The sequence below is a fragment of the Schistocerca americana genome, chromosome 5, assembly GCF_021461395.2.
Source record: "Schistocerca americana isolate TAMUIC-IGC-003095 chromosome 5, iqSchAmer2.1, whole genome shotgun sequence".
NCBI classification, from domain to species: domain Eukaryota; kingdom Metazoa; phylum Arthropoda; class Insecta; order Orthoptera; family Acrididae; genus Schistocerca; species Schistocerca americana.
This window is the reverse complement of record NC_060123.1, coordinates 17,530,165-17,543,659: the sequence shown is the minus strand read 5'-3', so window position 1 is coordinate 17,543,659 and position 13,495 is coordinate 17,530,165. Positions and strand designations below refer to the sequence as shown.

General features: G+C 41.7%; 1 protein-coding gene across 1 annotated transcript in view; it reads right to left on the bottom strand.

Moving 5' to 3' along the window:
* Nucleotides 1–13,495, bottom strand: part of LOC124615554 — a 196,943-nt gene that overhangs the window by 108,637 nt on the left and 74,811 nt on the right. The gene's annotated exons all lie outside the window — the stretch shown is intronic.

The following is a 13,495-nucleotide window of genomic DNA, read 5'->3' as shown; positions in this document are numbered from 1 at the left end:
TTTACAGGAACGACCCGACATTCCCAGTATTTCTAAACAAGCGTGCAGGAAATAGTGAGGCCCTGTACTGTATGACATTAGGACACCTGCTGGTCAAAGGCACATGTTGAAGGAAGCTAATCATAAAACGCTGTTTCATTGTGACATTAACGTACATGTATTTTGTGTCTGACTACAGTCTCGTGTTACCCCTTATTTACTCTCATAAACTTAGCTCTAGTGTTCAGAAATCAGGTATCATTCGCAAAAAGAGTAAAAATAGGATAAAATTAGGAATCGTTGTGAATGTCCATCATACGTCCATCAAACACCAACTTCGAAGAGGCACGTAATTAGAAAGTAACGTAGAGCAATGCAGTATATCCATATCTCTCACTTATGTTGGCACTTTAGTTGAGAGAAGAATATAGAATTTTTATGTTCACAATTTAATGCCATAAAGGCACATTTCGAACTAGAGGGACATCAGCGTTGAACATACCACGAACTGCTTCTACGAGGCATTGGAGTCAAGATAGAGACTTAGGAAACCTTCATCATAGGTGAATAAGAAAAACATTGAGAGTGCCCATTCCACAAAAGGCCAATATATGACCTTAACTGCTGTATGGAACTCAGTGATGCCAGAAAAAGATTTATTAGCAGAGATTATTGCTCTCCAAAAATTTCAGTTTCCAGAGAAGACACAGGTAAGAGCCACAGAACAATTCCTTTACAGCCTAGACGTCTCGTAAGATATGTCTCGTTCGTGGCAGTCCTGGAGTACGAGATCTCACCAGCACTGAGTCATCAATGAGCTGAAGGACGTTACGGCACAATCGCCTAGAAGAAGCGTAACAGGCGCAGCCACCATGAGAATATCGCCGAAACAGAACGATTTGATAGTAGATGCAAAGCGACGTTACGAGAATGCTGTATGGGCGCACGAAGCCCTTCACATGTTCGCTCGTAATTGGAGGAATGCTGAGGTGCAGTTGCTCCACATTTCTTCATCATTCACTGTACTTCCCGTGCGCACCGTGCTGCTCTAGTGAATGTATGTACTGTAGTTGGAGATATATTCAGCATGGACTGATTAGCGAGACCCTAGTTTTGGACGCCACCTGACATGTACAAGGGGTCCACTCAGCGACCAGCAAAGGGATCCGCACTTTCTGAGTAGTGGGACGAGCTGCCAACAGAGCTTTTAGTCCGCCTCGATCACGTTGTTGTGACTTTTGTGTGACAGGAGTAAAGATAATTGCTTTAACTGTTTAGTTACTGGGGAAGACATACCCGATGTTGTTACTTTACTGCTTCGGTTTTCTACATTTGTGAATTACATCTTATGGAGAACTTTGTTCGCTGCGTCTTCCAAACAGTGCCAAAAACCTTTTGAGAAACTATACTCTCATTTCAGTGCTAAGCATAACTTCTAAACTCCAGTCTAATTACTTAATGACGGCGTTACAGATTTCCGATCCACATCATGTTTATATAATTATATGGATGGGACGCTACGAATGTAGTGTGTGGACAAATAAGGTGAGAATGTGGGTCTCGCCGGAGGCCTGCGTGAGCAGTCCCTGCAGACCCACTACCCTCTGTGTCCTCGGTGGCTCAGATGGATAGCCGGCACGGTAGCTCAGCGTGTTCGGTCAGAGGGTTAGCTGCCCTCTGTAATAAAAGAAACTGAGTTGACGATCAACGACGAACTTAAACGGGTGTCTTGCAACGTCCGCCCCGAGCAGATGCAACGAACGAAAGCGAACAAAATGAGGATTAAAAAAAATAAATGGATAGAGCATCTGCCAGGTAAGCAGGAGATCCCACGTTCGAGTCCCGGTCGGGGCACACATTTCCACCTGTCCCCGTTGATGTATATCAACGCCAGTCAGCAGCTGAAGGTATTAATATAATTCTAACATGATATTTAAGTTGGTAAATATGATGGAAGATACAATCTCATTTCAGTCACAACCAACAAAAGTAAGATGTGTAGCATTCAACTTGCGCTAAATCCGCTGTAAGAACTTTATTGCTGTCTTGTGAGAAAATCCATCATTTTGAACAGTGCACAACGTATTTCCTTTAGACAGGAGTGTCAAAAAAAATTTCAAATGAAATGAATTTCAATATCCGAATCTTGGTATTAACGAAGAGATATAATTCATGTAGAGTTTCCTGTTTCGACTGAGCCAATAAAAAGCAGGAAAAGCAGGAAAGTACCTGAGTGAGGATCGTTCGCCTACGACAAATATTTTCACGAAACTACACACAGATGTTGCCGGAAAGCAACCCAGAACATTGGCGCAACGTCCACCCTATAGCGACAAAAAGATTGGCGCCGGAACTCTGCGGCCGTTGTTTGCGTGCATCAGTGACCGCAGCCCCGCTGACAGCATAGTGAATAATGCAGGACATCTTTCAGGGGAAGCGAATCACTGTGTTGGCTGCGGCAAAGAATAAAACGTTTGTCATAAGTAATACGCATTACTGGTGTTACCCAGGTAACAAGTTGAGAAGCAGGAAAGAAGAGTCAAGAGTAAAATCTACCGTTACAAACACAGGAAGTACGGTGTGTTAACGATAGTGAGAGGGATCTTGAGAGAGTACGTGTGGATGGCAACATTTTATTCAAATGGAAATTAGAGAAGGTGGAACTGACAGGATCTTTGTGGTATTGCATAACCATGCAATAGATGGATGGAGAACCAAAAGTATATGTATTCAATAGAGAGGGGCCACTTTTATTACAAGTCTGTACGGCCTTATCCCTTGTTGTCAGTGTTTTTCCTATCGTAAAAGCTTGTTATTCAAAAGCACATCAGATGCTAAAAATGGTTCTGAGCACTATGGGACTTAACATCCGAGGTCATCAGTCCCCTAGAACTTAAAACTACTTAAACCGAACTAACCTAAGGACATCAGACATATCCATGCCCGGAGCAGGATTCGAACCTGCGACCGTAGTAGTCGCGCGGTTCCGTACTGAATCGCCCAGAACCGTTCGGCCACAGATGCCGGCTTCCAGAATACTTTTGACACCGTTTCTTACTAGTAGCTTCTAATCAAATTGCTTACCAATGGAGTATCGTCTCAGTTCTGTGACTGGATACGTGATTTCCTTTAAGAAAGGTCACAGTTCTCAGTAACTGGCGGGTACCAGTCGAATGAAAAGACAGTGGTATTAAGGGTCCGCAAGGAACCGCTATAGGCCTAATCTTTATAAACGATTTAGCAGGAAATCTGAGCAACATTCTTGGATGGTTTTCAGTTGACTGTCCTTCACCGTCTATTAAGGGCCGTTGGAACGCCCTATCCCAAGAATTTCAAATTTAGTGGCTTGGCTTCCCTGTATTTCAGGAACCACTGTAGCCACTGACATGAAACTTTTGCAGGACATTAAACTGTATGTTTGAGTCTACTGAACTGCAATGAATGCATTTCAGCCTCTACTTTCGGAAATACTATTTTTTAATTACACGGTTAAAATTTTGTGTACTTTTTTGTATGTTATCGTAAATAATTTTAATTATACATAACATTATGTTCTTATTTTAGTTTAGTAGACTCAGGTTATGTATGTTATTACTCTCTGAAAAGTTGAATACTCTACTCGAAGTGGTTTCTGATATGTAGGGAAAAATGCAAAAGAAAATGTAAATTTTCAGAAACGGCTTCTACAGTTTCAGAACACTATAACTCACTTAATATATGCTTGATTTTTTTTATTTTTTTTTACTTTTAGTCACTCAGAAGCACCCTGCACCGAACTGTATACCATCCTCTTGATCTTTTCCCAAGTTTTTTTCTTTTTTTCTTCTTTCTGGACTCATTAGTGGCCAACTGTGCTGCATACTCTGCTTTATCAAAGCGCGCCTTGTGCCTCTGTTCAAGTTCTCTGATGCAATTTTCTCCAGTATTAATTCCCATACACTGTAGCACTTTCACCGTACCAACGTTGCCATCATTAAAAGCAGTAACAACATCACTGACCCCCAACTTTAGTGTCTTCATTGCAACAAAAACATTTTTTGGTAACCGAGTCCATATAAGATTACTGAACGATTCATCTGGATTTTGAGTCAGACCATGCAGACACTTCTTCAGTAATTCAGGATTTGCCTGGTCTGTGTACACAGGTTTTATGAAATTCATGACTGCTGCTGGGATGGAATGCTTACGGCTGTATGAACTGTTTGAGTACTGGGCATTGCGGTAATTGCACCATCAATGAGGTCCAAGAGGGCAAAGGTGATGTACTTGTTTTCCATCAGTAGACAATCTGTGGAAGAAGGTAGCCCATACTGCCTGCTTCATTTCCAATGAATCCTCAGTGTCATTTCTAATGGCCATCCCATAATACAGTTGTAGTTTATCAGTCATTATATGTGTCAGCCTGTCTCTTATGGTTTTACCAAGAGAAAATTTACTGTCTCTCAAACTTTGTTTCAACTTCCTCAAACTGGTGCCCATCCTCTTCTTTATAACACAGCAATCTACAGCCTTCTATATAAAAAATTACCGATTTTATCAGATCTTGAAGTAAATCACGTAAAAATTTTAAGATTTTCAACCGTTGTACACTATATTTACAAAAATGAAATAAAATATTTCCCATGTAAGTTTATAAGCGATATATATAAATCGGAAAATTGCAAATTTTATAATGAGATAAAAATCCGAAAATGAGAAAAACATTTCCTTTCTAACTCTGTTTAAATTCATTAGAACATCAATATGATTTAGACAAGATTCTATATAGTGGGAAAGGTGGCAACTGATCCCAATAGTGTGAAGTGTTCCATATAAGCACCAAAAAGAAACACGATAAATGACACAAATTTGGAGGTTGTCTATTCAACTAAGTACCTACGGATTACAATTACGAACGACTTAAACTGGAACAATAACATGGTCAATATTGTTCGGAAGGCTAAAAGACCGCATTTTACTAGCAGAACACTTAGAAGATGCAACACATCTGTTAAAGACATTTCCTACACGATGTCTGTGCGTCCTTTTCTGGAGTTTTATTGCTTCGTATGAGTTCCTTTACAGATATGATTAATGGAGGGCTTCATAAATTTCAAAGAAGTGCAACTCGTTTTGTATTATCACGAAATAGAGGAGGTGGGGTAGCAATCATTCTTACAAAGGTGGGATCATTTTGCGAAGTTTCAATTACGTAGTTTCTCCTCGGAATGATGCAATACAGGTATTTTGTTGACTCCCACCTGTACATAGGGAGAAATGACCTTGTAATGAAATGAGAGAAATAAGAGCTCGCACGAAATGATTTAGGTGTTCACTGCTTCTCATCTGCAGTTCGAGAGTGAAACGATCGAGAAATCGTCTGAAAGAAATTCTTTGATGGCTCTACCAAGCACCCAGGTGTTAATTGCAGAACCGTCATGTGGATTTAAGTACTTCCTCCTTGAAACGAAATTAGGGATTTGGAATTGAAAATTCTAAAATACTAGTCTAGCTTTATGAATATTCCTATCTTTATTGTATTAGCACGGAAGTAATTATCGTGGGACAGTAAAACGGATTCACCCACGCAATCGATTTTTTCGGGAGTGAGTCGCAGAAGGAAATTCGAGACTCCACCTCCAGTCACCGTGTCCTGCAGAGCGTAGGCTTGAATGAGCCAAGTTGACGAGTTTTGCCGGCGTGATTTGCTTGTTTAACGCTTGCCGGAGCGCCTCTGTGAACTCCAGCAGTCGCTACAAACGGTGCCTTGAAGGTCTTCCCCTCCTGAGAAAACGCACATGCGGGCCCACGCAAACTAGTGGTGCAGCGCCACAACAGACTTTACAGTTTTCCCGAAATCTCGCAAGAGATTCTTTTTATTTCCCCCCTCGAGGGAACTTGTTTGCCCGCGAGTTCAACTGCCAACTCGTTGGAACTTTAATTGGCTACGTAAAGGAGTCGGAAGCCATGTTGCAGACTTGCTTAAGAAAATACTTGCGAGAAAGTTACGGGTTCAGCGAGGACGCAGAAGTCGAGCATTATCCATCTCGATGTTTTCGCGGTATTCCGTTTTCAGACAAAGAATTCTATTTGAAACGTTAGGCTGCAGTTTAAGGAACATTATCTTTCTTCTGAGCGTCTTTGTAGGTTGTGTCTCATAGCGTATTTGTACTGTATGGAATATGAAAAAGAATCGGCCATACGTCTTTAGTAATGCAAAACAAATAAAAAATGTTGTTCTGTGTTATTAATGTAATAGAACATTATGAAAAAATATCCACAGCTACCCAAGATCTCAGACGATGTAGAAATTATAATGTCTGTGTAATATTTTCTTTATATTTTTGTTTTAAAACAACTAATACGTCTAGCTCAGTTCTCCTTGAACGACTTCATTCTTGGCGCCTTTCCTGCCTGTACAAGTTAGATTAATTACGTACCATTCAAGGATGTATTACTTTTGTTCAATGTAACTGATATTTCCTGTCCTAACATTTTTAAATGTTTTCACAGCCTTGTAATGGAGAGAACCTAATAGCGTTGGGTCGTACTAATACGGTGATGCTATTCTTCGACCACCACTGCTGTTGCCTTAATGTATGTTGCACGATGAATAAAAGAAACTGCGTTTCATGAAGTGCCATCCTGTTAAAAGAAGCATTTCTATGCAGTGCAAATCCTGGAGTTGAAATACTTATCAGTCCTTCCACGGTCACACATCAGTCTGTTAGTAATGGACCAACAAACGTTTATTGTGCCGGTTTTACAGCCACTCCCGTCATTAAGATAATTCCGCTTCCTCTTCTTGCTAATCACATAAGTCAAATAATATTTGATTATTCACCAAAGAAAAAGAAGAATAATATTACTACTTGTATGCCGTTTCAGAAACTTTACTGTAATAAATTCACCATTCCAGATGCGTGATATTTGAGACAAATTCTGGGAATGGTTAAGCCGTAGCGTATTTCATTCCCCTCTTTGACCAGTCCTATGTCAGTCCCCCTTAAATTTTATGTAATGACACATTGAATTTCAACCTTCCATTGCATGCTGCACTACATATATATGATTTCTTTTAAATTCACATTAAAATTCTCTCCTAGAACGTGCAAGACACTACTTTCAGACTGAACTTCAATTGTTCCGCTTACGAAGGGATGGTGGAAAAAATGAACATCTAAAATTGTCGTGCGAGTTATGACTTGTATAGTTTTAACACTATGGTCATTAGGAGGCGAAAGTTGTTATTGGAATTTTGTAACTGATTGACCAACAAAAAAATCTTTGTTTTAATGACTGCAACCAAACTAGCTTATCATATCTCTCATATTTGTAATTGTTCGTGGTCAACTGTTGCTTTTCACAGTATTCAGTTATCTTGCCAAAGTCCTTTTGTAATTCGTTTTAACCTTCTTTAAGTCTTCGAGTTGGTTTTTAAGGAATGCAGCTATTTTTGATGGAGCTGCCACAGATTATCGCTAAAGAGGTCTAGCATGATCTTGATCATCTCGAGTTTCATAGCCGATCCTTTTCAAGGTTACCCACATCCGTAGCGATACACATTTATTGTGACACGACTGTTTTCTTTCAGAAGTACATCATCAGGATACTCCGCCAACAGACTTCATGACAAATCCCCACAGAGTTGTCTAGTATGTTAATGCAACCGTTTACCCGTCTGGACTCAAGTAGTGATTGTAGAAAGTAATTTTAAGAGGAAGCATTTCGTTGAACTGCTTGCAAAGTTTTACGAATGCCACCTACTATTAACATGTATTTTGGCCAAAATATTAAGAGTATACTAAAATCTCCGTCCCCTCCACTAACTCTACCACTAACTGAACTTGTACTTACGAATATCTGCGCCATTTGATAGTTTGTCTCCACTCGTTGTAACTACTACTGACATGGCAAAAAATTAATTTGTGTGAGGGAAAGGTCAATTTCGGCTACAAACTTGCACATATGTGTGACCCAGGGGCGTGGGAACAGTTACGGGGATAACCAGGACCACTACATAAAGTGGGGGCCCTCACTCTCCTGCACGTCCAGTGCCGGCTCCCACACCACACAGCGCAGCAAAACATCGCCCACACATCTTTTCTCAAATCCCCCCTCCTCTTCCTCCTCCTCCTCCTCTCTCTCTCTCTCTCTCTCTCTCTCTCTCTCTCACACACACACACACACACACACACACACACACACACACACGCCGCATCACACCATTCCTCGGCCACTCTCCTTCCGTCGTGTTGAGTCGAAAAGCGAAATAAGTACGGCAGTCTGTTTCTTTAAAAATACTTTGTTTCCACTATTTTAGTCAAGTATCGAAATAAATTTTCTCCGATTTATCTATGTGTGAAACAGTTATTCGACCTTACGTCAATGCACACAAAAAATACTGCACACTTTAATACACTAACAAAGGAACACTGTTCATATAGGAATCTTTATTTAACTGATAAGCAAACTTCTTACGCTGAGAATGAAAACATAAAAAACTAGCTAATTATAAAAACTGAAAATGTCACAGAAAATAAAACATATCTAATAGAGCACAGCGACACAAAACAGGAATAAACAGACAACAAGCGCCTAAGTTTGAATATCGATAAAAAATGAAAACAACAAATGAAATGTATTTGCTTGGTGATGTAAATTCTTGTCCAACTTGAATGAGTTTTTCCTCGTTCTTGTTTTATAAAAATCAATATTTCGTGCCATTTCATTTCTACCTGCTTAGACATATGTAAAAGTGCATTGTAGATGATACTTTTCACTGAACCGTACTGTTTCTCTTCCATTAGCGTACGGAGCGCTGGAAGAATGAATGCTTTTGCACCTCTGTACGAACAATTATCTGCAAGCAATTACCTGATCGTTCGATCCACCTTTCTGTATCAGATTTCGAAAGCGGATAACAATTCCTGGCACACTGTAGAATGTTAGAATTAAAATTACTTTTCAGCTTGATAAAAGAAAAAATGGTTCAAATGGCTCTGAGCACTGTGGGACTTAACATCTATGGTTATCAGTCCCAACTATTTAAACCTAACTAACCTAAGGATATCACACAACACTCAGTCATCACGAGGCAGAGAAAATCCCTGACCCCGCCGAGTACCGAACCCAGGAACCCGGACGCGGGAAGCGAGAACGCTACCGCACGACCACGAGCTGCGGACTTGGTAAAAGAAGTCAGCCTTGCAGTAGCGATGGGTTCTGTTACATTCATCAGCAAGGTTGTAAGTAAAGATCTTGTCAACATTGGCAGCAACAATTGTTTGCTTCAGTCAATGATAACAATTTTTATTTTGGCTACTAAGAACCGCATTCGGTTCCAAGTACCACCTCAACGTCATCACCTATCTTGCAGTCATCTTTCTCGCTTCCCAAGTAGGTGTATCGCATAGTCAAGTGTATAATACACCTACTTGGGAAGCGATTCTGACGACTTTGCGACAGGTGACGCATTTATGCTGATACTTGAGACCGAATCCTGTACCTAGTAGGCAAAATAAAAATTGTGACCATAGACTAAAGCAAACAGTTTTTTTCCTCATTTAGTTGGTCGACGTTCCAACCGATATTAGGCAGGTCATATGTTACTTCAGCGACGCGAGAAATTGCATAAGAAAATGTCATTGAAAAACTTAAGTGCTTCATTTTTAAGATTTTTTTACAGGCGATAGATTTAAAGAAAGTTACGCTGCTATATATGCGTCTATACGATACTTCATTTTTTTAAACCCGATATTCAGTTGTGAACAAATCTTGGAAATCATTGCATAAAAAAGTGTTACTTTAAGCCCAGTTACAGGCATAGTCAGCCTCGTAAGTGCTTCTCAATTGCTTTAATTCTTTCATTTGGTAATGACCCATCTTCCACAGATGTTGACTGGACAGCAAGGGTTCATGTGATGTATTAATTCTGTCTAGAGGCTTATATTCGCTATGAAAAGGGTGAGATTATGTTTTTCAGACCTACTGCTACAATGCATCCTTCACATTCCTTACTCTTACGAATTATACCTGTCAGACCCTTAAGAACGAAATGAACGTTTTTAGATGGATTCTTTTCTGGCAGCCCAGCGCGCATGGTTTTGTGCCTTTGACGCCATCTTGGAAAGAATCATGGAGTTTGTTTTTAAAGCCTATTATAGCAGCGTTCTATGACCAAAACATTTTTAGATGATGTTGTCAACCGTTTTGAAATACATTACTGTGTCTTGATTAGCCTCTTGCCTCTACAGCTCCTTTATGTACTAAATTTAAATTGTGATTTGATTTTTTTCTCACAACATTGTATACGCCGCTCATGACGAATGCTGCATCATTGCCTTGATCGAAACATTTGTACAGCTCTAGTCGCTTTCGTTGTATATTTTCCATTAACTGATGTTCGTATCCAAATGCAGATCCATTTTTGACCAAGGTAAAGAAGGTAAATGCTTTTCGTACCTGTAAGTCAGAATGATTACCAAAATAACTTGCCATTATTTCTACATGCTGGAAGACTTCTCTTGACCTTCTCTTGACTGACTGATTTTACAACATTTTTCTCTTTTCCTACGATTTTATTTTTCCCCTTTATTCATATTTTCTTCAATTGCAGAGTCTTTGCCCTCGGGGGCATTGCTCCGGTTGACCCCGACACAGCTTAGTTAGTCCCCTGTTATTATCGCCGTAAAGGGACGAGTAATTCCGCCTCATGCAAGACACCTTTTTTCTGTTTTGTTTCACCCGGGCATGTTTCAGCACTTCTTGTGCTATCTTCAGTGTTGTTTTTTTTATTTTCTAATTTACATGATACTATTAGACATTTATTTTCATAGCTATTCTGCTACACAATCTACAATTTCTCATGGTTTTGATACTGTGGTGCTTTCTCGTATGTTGTTGGCGAAGTGAATAGGCTGATTTCGTGACCTATTACCGCTTGACGCTGCAGTTCCTCCAATTTTTGAAAAACATAGGCCTAGTGTTCGCCTCCATTACGTGTTGTATCAGCCTACTCATTTCGCTAACAACATATGAGAAAACACCACAATATCAAAACCATGAGAAGTTGTAGATTGTGCAGCAGAATAGCTATGAAAATAAATGTCCAATAGTAGCATGTGAATTATGAAATATAAAAAAACACTAAAGATAGCACAAAGAGTGCTGAAGCATGTCTGGGTGAAACAAAACAGAAAAAAGGTTTCTTGGATAAGGCGGAATTCCTCGTCCTATTTCGTAGGAAGCACGGACATAACAAGAAGAAATACAACACCACAAAGCGATTATCGCCGTATAGTTCCCTTAATTGCACTGTTATTACTTTCCGCGTATTCCCGTGGAGTAAAACAACACATCACGACATGCCACATTCACAACAATACATGGCTTCATGCAGGGCCCACGCCGTTGCGTAGCAACAGTCTAAGACGAAGCGACTGGCATGCAACATTGATGTACCCGTCCCCAGTCAGCAAAATCTTAAGAAAATCGTCAAACGCAGTGAGATAATGAAGCAGCGATTTCAACCAGAAGGTAAGCCACCAGAAAACATCTCAGTTCTGTCAATCCATGGTACGCAAAAAGCAGGCATCAAGACGATTGCACCTTTCTGCTGAGGCATAATATAAATTTTCATCGGCATGCGTAATGAATACGGAGATCATCGACACAGCAGTTACATCCAGGGTAATTTCCTTTTGCAAACTATTCATCCAGGCTATTTATCAAAGTTTGTGTTCGATGACACGAATTTTATAATTTAATAATAAGTTACAGGAAAACCGGAATAGATCGAATTATGCATTCTCTTACGAAGCTCCCGTGCCAAGAGATCTCTGTATTCGCTCACACATTGTTCGACAAGTCATGTGTGTCTATATTTTTATAAGAAGTTTTAATAACTTTATATAGACGAATTTCAAACATTAACGTGCATTTTTTGTCAAGGAACTGATTTGTCTTTTAGATCACAGGAGTCTTATAAATGGAATGTTGTCGCTGCTTATGCCGGCCGCAGTGGCTGAGCGGTTCTAGGCGCTTCAGTCTGGAACCGCGCGACCGCTACGGTCGCAGGTTCGAATCCTGCCTCGGGCATGGATGAGTGTGATGTCCTTACGTTAGTTAGGTTTAAGTAGTTCTAAGTCTAGGGGACTGATGACCTCAGATGTTAAGTCCCATAGCACTCAGAGCCACTTGAACCACTTGTCGCTGGTTTTGTATAACCAGCTGTTAGCCACAGCTATGCTAACATATCTGTAGTTTTGTTATAATGAGTGATGGTGAGGGAGTAAGCTAATGTACCCGCAACAAAGTCAGCTGCCATCACGCGTCTGCCTGTTTGGGTAGGCGCAGCCCGTGCCGTGCTCCCCACTTCTCCCCCTCCCAAGCTGTCCCAACGCACTGTGCGTCGGCACGCACAGCGTCACTGCTGAGCAGTGCGTACCGAGGGGCGTGGACACGAACACGCATCTCTGCGTCGAGCTACTGAAGTAGCTAAACATCATACAATGTGATGCAACAAACGGTATCGAAATACGGATTAAGCACACTGAAGATTGAAGATTGTATAAGCATTGTACACTCCTGGAAATGGAAAAAAGAACACACTGACACCGGTGTGTCAGACCCACCATACTTGCTCCGGACACTGCGAGAGGGCTGTACAAGCAATGATCACACGCACGGCACAGCGGACACACCAGGAACCGCGGTGTTGGCCGTCGAATGGCGCTAGCTGCGCAGCATTTGTGCACCGCCGCCGTCAGTGTCAGCCAGTTTGCCGTGGCATACGGAGCTCCATCGCAGTCTTTAACACTGGTAGCATGCCGCGACAGCGTGGACGTGAACCGTATGTGCAGTTGACGGACTTTGAGCGAGGGCGTATAGTGGGCATGCGGGAGGCCGGGTGCATGTACCCCCGAATTGCTCAACACATGGGGCGTGAGGTCTCCACAGTACATCGATGTTGTCGCCAGTTGTCGGCGGAAGGTGCACGTGCCCGTCGACCTGGGACCGGACCGCAGCGATGCACGGATGCACGCCAAGACCGTAGGATCCTACGCAGTGCCGTAGGGGACCACACCGTCACTTCCCAGCAAATTAGGGACACTGTTGCTCCTGGGGTATCGGCGAGGACCATTCGCAACCGTCTCCATGAAGCACACCGTTAGGCCGTCTTCCGCTCACGCCCCAACATCGTGCAGCCCGCCTCCAGTGGTGTCGCGACAGGCGTGAATGGAGGGACGAATGGAGACGTGTCGTCTTCAGCGATGAGAGTCGCTTCTGCCTTGGTGCCAATGATGGTCGTATGCGTGTTTGGCTCCGTGCAGGTGAGCGCCACAATCAGGACTGCATACGACCGAGGCACACAGGGCCAACACCCGGCATCACGGTGTGGGGAGCGATCTCCTACACTGGCCGTACACCACTGGTGATCGTCGAGGGGACACTGAATAGTGCATGGTACATCCAAACCGTCATCGAACCCATCGTTCTACCATTCCTAGACCGGCAAGGGAACTTGCTGTTCCAA